This window comes from Cervus elaphus, chromosome 21 (genome assembly GCF_910594005.1).
Source record: "Cervus elaphus chromosome 21, mCerEla1.1, whole genome shotgun sequence".
Lineage (NCBI taxonomy): Eukaryota > Metazoa > Chordata > Mammalia > Artiodactyla > Cervidae > Cervus > Cervus elaphus.
Genome location: NC_057835.1, coordinates 26,770,132 through 26,777,194, shown reverse-complemented (window position 1 = coordinate 26,777,194; position 7,063 = coordinate 26,770,132). Strand labels below are relative to the sequence as shown.

General features: G+C 45.4%; 1 protein-coding gene across 3 annotated transcripts in view; it reads left to right on the top strand.

Annotated features, from left to right (window-relative positions):
- The first annotated feature begins 10 nt into the window (after positions 1–10).
- The window catches only part of TMEM68 (transmembrane protein 68), a 34,111-nt gene continuing 27,058 nt past the window's right edge, over positions 11–7,063 (top strand). Inside the window, exon 1 of one of the 3 annotated variants that reach the window (XM_043879413.1) lies at positions 11–125. The gene's annotated coding sequence lies outside the window, so the exon portion shown is untranslated. Of the gene's footprint in view, positions 199–7,063 lie in introns of all 3 variants that reach the window. The other 2 variants (XM_043879412.1, XM_043879411.1) reach the window with 2 other exon arrangements.

Sequence of the window (7,063 nt, the reverse complement as noted above, 5' to 3'; positions counted from 1 at the left end):
TACAGGAAGGGGCGGGACGACGAGCGGTGTAGCACACAACACTGTCCGGGATGCAGCCGGCTCTTGGCTTTTTTCTCCCGCGTCGCTCGGGGAGAATGGCCGCTCGAGTGTCTCCGCTTCCCCGGGTGAGCCACTGAGGAGCTCCCGCGGCTGTTCCAGGGTGAGGGCGAGCAGAGCCGCCTCTGTCTTTCGCTCTAGGTGCGTCGTCCCCGCCTGGGCTTCCTCGAACTCGAGGAGCGCAGCTCCTCGGCCCCCGGCCAGTCTCCCGGGCAGCGACCCCAAGGCCGAGCGTCTGGCCTCATCGGGGCCCTGCGGAGTCCTCAGGCTCCCCCTGAACTCGGGGTTCGGCCGGGCCCCGGAGTGGCCGGCAGGGAAGGCCCTGCCTGGGTGACAACGAGCCAGTTCACGTCGGCCTGCATCTCCCCCCCACGCCCCAACGCTGCAGTTCGGCGGGTGTGGCCTCCACTTGGGGGTGGGGGTGGGGGGCGAGGTGTCTCCGTTCCCTGCCTGCCTTCGGGGCCGCTCTGATGGGGATGCGAGTGGCACCCCCTTGTGTGGTTTTGGGGAGGGGGCCGCGTCCACGTGCGTTCGGCTCGGAGGGAGTCTTGGTCGATGCCCTTCATACCACCTTCGTGACCAGGGCGGGCCACTTGACCCCCGAGCTTGGCTGTGAGTGAAGCCGCTCAGTCGTGTCCAACTCTTTGCGACTCCGTGGACTGTAGCCTGCCAGGCTCCTCTGTCCATGGGATTCTCCAGGCAAGAATACTGGAGTGGGTTGCCATTTACTTCTCCAGGAGTTCTTCCCAACCAAGCGATCGAACCCGGGTCTCCCACATTGCAGGCAGACGCTTTATCCTCTGAGCCACCAGGGAAGCCAGAGTCTGTAAATAGGGATGATGCGTAGCACCTGCTTCGTAGGGCGGCTGGGAAGGATGGAAGAGAACCATGAGCATCAGACTTCTCACCAGTGCTGTTAATAGTCTGGGTGGGTACCTACTCTGGAGGCGCCTGGCACTGTCTCGGTCTCCGAGATTTGCAGCCTGTAAGACAGGACTGCTGATCAATACTTAAAAGATACGTGTGTCCAAACCAGGATGTGGAAAACTGGATCAGCTCTGCTGGGTTTGAAAAAAGCGGTGCTTGGCTTTGGTTGAGATCGCCCACACAACTTTCTCCAGGAAGCATGTTTATACTTGAAGCTTGTGGAGCACTTAGGACTTGGTTTGTGCTGTGGGTCCTGAAGTTGGTTTAGTATTCCTGCCTACTCCAGGGGATCTTCCCAACCCAGGTATAGACCCCCCATCTCCTGGGTCTCCTGCATTGGTAAGCGGATTCTTTATCACTGAGCCACCAGGGAAGCCCAGAATAAGTAAGAGCTGAGATAAAATACGGAGGTTTAGAATGGCCCCGCATGTTCTGGCTGCTTTTACTGGTTGGTGGAAGTAGAAGTTTACCAGAAGTTTACCAGAATGATACACCAGTACGGATGTGTAACATCCTTTAAAAAAATAAGGGTAGTTAAAAAAATAAGGGTAGAACAGCAATTATCAAACAGGGTGGTAGATTTTAACTAGGAATCGAGGGACATCCTAAGATTGAAAAAGAAAAAACATCTTGAAAGGGAATTCGGATCAGAACTTAAGAATCTGAAGCTTGAAAGCCAAAAGATAAGATGGTTGATTTTGCCAGATAGCATAACTGAAATATTAGATGAACTTCTGCTTTATTGATGGTTTGAAGTAGAATGCTTATTCACTGAAACTGAGTGTGAGAGCCCTGTTAAACCATTATGAAATACACAAAAAGAAAAAGGGAAAATTAGTTAGTGTTTCAGTGAGTATTTCTTGTAACTGGCATTTTCGACATATCTGCAATTTGGCTCCTGTACTAAAAATAAGAAATGAATCTGCTACCATGCATGGTGGTGAAAGTACTAGTAATGATAAAAAAAAAAGAATAGATTTATTTCCTGAAGGTTTTGTAGAAAACAAAATAGCCCTCTGTTTTACTGGTTTTTGAAATATTCTCATTTTAACATCTACAAAGTCATTTACTGTAAAAGTTCTTCATCAGCAACATTGACATGCTGATATTTCAACTTGGTAGCTTTTTCTCACAAGTTGCATAATTCCAGATGGGAAAGTATATATGATGCGTAGGACTGTGTGTCATTGGAGAGTTTTTTTGGGGGGGTAGGGCTTAGGAAATACTCTGGTATCTTGGTAACTAAAATAAATCTCCTCCAAAACATCTTTTAAACAGTGATAGTGAAAGGTTGATGCTGAACCTCGAAAATATGCCGGGATTCTTGGCCTCCGGAGGAGAAGAATTCAATCTGGGGCCAGAGATGAGGCTTGATCACTCAGAGCTTTTGTGTAATAAAGTTTTATTAAAGTATAAAGGAGATAGAGAAAGCTTCTGACATAGACATCAGAAGGGGGTAGACAGAGTACCTGCTTGCTAGTGTTAGCAATGGAGCTACATACTCTCCAGTGAATCCAAAGAATGTCTGCAGGTTGTAAAGACCTCACCAGACCCACTCCCATAATTTACATTTTAAGATAACAGGATTAGCCAGAAGGTTTAGGGAGTGAGACTTAAAAAGTGTAATGAAAATCGAAGTAGGAAGTAGGAGGACTGGGTTTTAATTTTGACTCAGTTTTTCACTGAATTAGTTTAGTAACTGGGTAAGTCTACTTGGCTTTCTGTTTTTAACTTTTCTGCACAATTAAGAGGTGGTATTCATTGAGATCTAAAGCTATTTTCTCATTTTCATATGAGTATTCTGTCAACTCAAAAGCTCGTTATTTAAATTCCTCCCATAGTTCTCTTGCGAAAGGTTTTGGGACTCTTATCTTGGTCCATATTTTTGTCAAAGATTTGGATGAACAAATTCACCTCATCTGTATTTAGTTAGCCAGCATTGCTTAGGTGATTAGCATGTCCTGGGCATATTATCTTAAGTACTTTTGCATATGTTTTCTCATATAACCATCTATTTTGTTTACTGATACATTCCTGTGTTTAGAATAGTGCCCAGCACAAACTACATACTTGCTCGATGACTGTTTATTGAATACATGAATTCATAATCAGTGATGTAAGTCTTCTTTGTGCCATCCTCTTTCTTGTGTGCTGTATTCTATCCCCTCTGGCCTGGGCCCCAGCAATTATCTTCTCTCTTGATCATCCGTTTCTCGTTCTCCCATTGACACATCATCATTGGTATTAAAAACTGCAATAGTTTTGTTCACTGTGAGACAACAACAAACTTGACCCACATTCCCCACCAACCTGTTTTTCTGTGCCTTTACGCAACAGCATTCCTCTGAATATTTGCTATTTCCAGTTCATTCCCTCCCAATCTTTCTTGAACCTACTTCACCTTTTATCCCCCACTGAATCAAAACTGTTCTTACAGGGCTGGCCACTGCCTCCGTGTTGTGAAATCCAAGGATCACTTATCATTTCTCATCTTGACCTCCCAGCATCATTGAGGACTCCTCCTTTCTTACTCTGATGTCCACGATGCCATTCCTGGAAGGAGGATGTTAGTTGCTCATTGGCTTCCCAGCTTCTAAAATGATGAGGGTCCCAAGGCTCAGTCATGGAAGCTTTTTTATTTTATGTTCACTCCCTAGAGGGATATTCTTTAGTTTTCCAGTTTTCAATACTGGTCTGAATGTCATTGACTCCCAGATGTATTACCCTAGCCCTGACCTTCCTGTGAAACTGCTGTGTCCAGCTCCCTGTTGAACATCTTCACTTGGATGTCCAGTACAACCTGGACATGTTCAAACCTGAATTCCTGATGGGCAGGATTTCCTGGGATGCCTAAACCTGTTCTTCCAGCAACTCCCTCTTTTTACAAGCCAGCTGATGATAGTCACGCTTGTTTAGTGCTTTTCTAGTGGAAGGCACTCTTCTAAGCTTTGTTCACAGCAGTCTTATTCAGTTCAGTTCGGTTCAGTCGCTCAGTCGTGTCTGACTCTTTGGACCCCATGGACTGCAGCATGCCAGGCTTCCCTGTCCATCGCCAACTCCCAGAGCTTGCTCAAACTTACGTCCATCTAGTCAGTGATGCCATCCAACCATCTCATCCTCTGTCGTCCCCTTCTCCTCCTGCCTTCAATCTTTCCCAGCAATGGGGTCTTTTCCAATGAGTCAATTCTCATTAGGTGGCCAAAGTATTGGAGCCTCAGTTTTAGCATCGGTCCTTCCAATTAATATTCAGGACTGATTTCCTTTAGGATTGACTGGTTGGATCTCCTTGCAGTCCAAGGGACTCTCAAGAATCTTCTCCAACATCACAATTTGAAAGAATCAATTCTTCGGCAGTCAGCTTTCTTTATGGTCCAACTCACATCTATATATGACTACTGGATAAACCATAGATTTGACTAGATGGACCTTTGTCACAAAGTAATGTCTCTGCTGTCTAGGTTTTTAATAGCTTTTCCACTCTCCTCTTTCACTTTCATCAAGAGGCTTCCTCTTCACTTTCTGCCATAAGGGTGGTATCATCTGCATATCTGAGGTTATTGATATTTCTCTGGGCAATCTTGATTCCAGCTTGTGATTCATCCAGCCCTGCATTTTCTATGATGTACTCTGCATATGAGTTATATAAGTAGGGTGACAATATACAGCCTTGACGTACTCCTTTCCTGATTTGGAACCAGTCTGTTGTTCCATGTCGGGTTCTAACTGTTGCTTCTTGAGTTGCATACAGATTTCTCTGGAGGTAGGTCAGGTGGTCTGGTATTCCCCTCTTGAAGAATTTTCCACAGTTTGTTGTGATCCATTCAGTCAAAGGCTTTGGCATAGTCAATAAAGCAGAAGTAGATGTTTTTCTAGAACTCTCTTGGTCCAGTGGATGTCGGCAATTTGGTCTGTGTTTCCTCTGCCTTTTCTAAATCCAGCTTGAACATCTGGAAGTTCTCTGTTCACATACTGTTGAAGCCTAGCGTGGAGAACTTTGAGCATTATTTTGCTAGCGTGTGAGATGACTGCAATTGTGCTATAGTTTGAGCATTCTTTGGCATTGCTTTTCTTTGGGATTGGAATGAAAACTGACCTTTTCTAGTCCTGTGGCCACTGCTGAGTTTCCCAAATTTGCTGGCATATTGAGTGCAGCACTTTCACAATATCATCCTTTAGGATTTGAAATAGCTTAGCTGGAATTCCATCACCTCCACTAGCTTTGTTCATTGTGATGCTTCCTAAGGCCCAGTTGACTTTGCATTCCAGGATGTCTGGCTCTACCTGAGTGTGATCACACCGTCATGGTTATCTGGGTCATTAAGATCTTTTTTGTATAGTTCTGTGTATTCTTGCCACCTCTTCTTAATATCTTCTGCTTCTGTTAGGTCCATACTGTTTCTGTCCTTTATTGTGCCCATCTTTGCATGAAATGTTCCCTTGGTATCTCTAATTTTCTTGAAGCAATCTCTAGTCTTTCCCATTCTATTCTTTTCCTCTATTTCTTTGCATTGAAGAATGAGAAGATGAGTGCACGTTCTTCTACTCTGCCATCTTGGACTTCAAGACAGTCTTATTTGGTTGATACTGTTATCCTCATTTGTAAATGGAGAAACTGAAGCAGAGAGATATTATGTAACTTGTCTTGGGTTCCACAATAAGAGGCGAGCCCTGCCGTGTATCCACCCATGTTTCCTGAAAACGTGTGGCCATCCAGACTTCTCCTCTTATTCATGTTCTACATTCATTACCAGTGCATACTGTTGGCTTTATCCTCAAAATATATGCAGAAGTTGACCGTCTCTTATAGCCTTCCCTCTGCACACTTGTCCTGCCACCTTCACAACTCATCTTGGTGACCGCAGTAACGTCCTGTTGCCCCCTGTGCAGCGTATTCTCCACACAGCCGACATTGAGAACCGAAGTTGGAAATCTCATCCTTCTGACACCTTTTCCCTCTCACTTAGGTAAAAGCTAGCCCACAAAATTCTACAGTGCTCTCTGTTTCCAACTGCCCACCCCACCCCTCTTCCTCACCCTGCCTGCTTTTCTGTTCCTCCCTCCACCCCAAAGTGCACATCGCTTGTGCTTACCATTTTTTCAACCAGGAATTCTCTTCTAAAGGCACACGTGGTTTGCTTCCTCACGTCCTCGGGGCTTTGCTCAAACAGGTGACACAGTGGTAAAGAATCTGCCTGCTAATGCAGGAGATGTAGGAGACACAGGTTCAGTTCAATCCCTGGGTCAGGAATATCCCCTGGAGTAGGAAATGGCAACCCACTCCAGTATTCTTGCCTGGAGAATCCCATCAACAGAAGAGCCTGGTGGGCTGCAGTTCATGGGATTGCGAAGAGTTGGACATGACTGGGCACAGACACAGACCTTTGAAGGTGGAACGGGCACCTTTTGAGTCTTCTGTTCTGGAATGTTTTAAATCAAAGGGTTGACCATTTGTGGAGGAGGTTCTTGTGTGTGGTACACGGGGTGCTGTTAAGGGGTGGATGGATCTTGTGCTGGGTCCTCGTAGCCTCTGTCCCCGGGATTCTACCTGTACACTGTCCCTTCCCCTCTACTGTGTGTGTGAAGTATGTGTGACAGGTCAGAGCATGACCAGGGCTAAGAGAGAGTGTTCTATTACCAATTTGGGTAGAGGGAGGTACTAAAGGTTTTAAAACCATGAGATTTTAGAATCCTATTAAAAATTGGAAATGAGACTAGATTACTGGGACAGTTCTATTAAGCAGTAAGGGTCAGCTCACCAAAATGATTGGTTTTCAGGCCTGGGAAAGCTTCTTTTAACATATTAGAGAGGCTATCATAAATTTTAATGTATTAACTATTCGAAAGCTCTCTCTGTTGAGATATAGTTCATCATAATATTCCCATTTTTAAAATGTGCCACTTGGTGGCATTCACAAGGTCGTACAGCCATCACTACCATCCAGATCCAGGACATTTTTATTGTCCCTCAAAGACACCTCTGTTTCCATTGGCAGTCTCTTATCATTGCCCTGCGGCCAGCCCCAGGCAGCCAGTAGCCTTTGTGTCTGTGTGAATTAACCTGTTCTGGGTGTTTCATAGA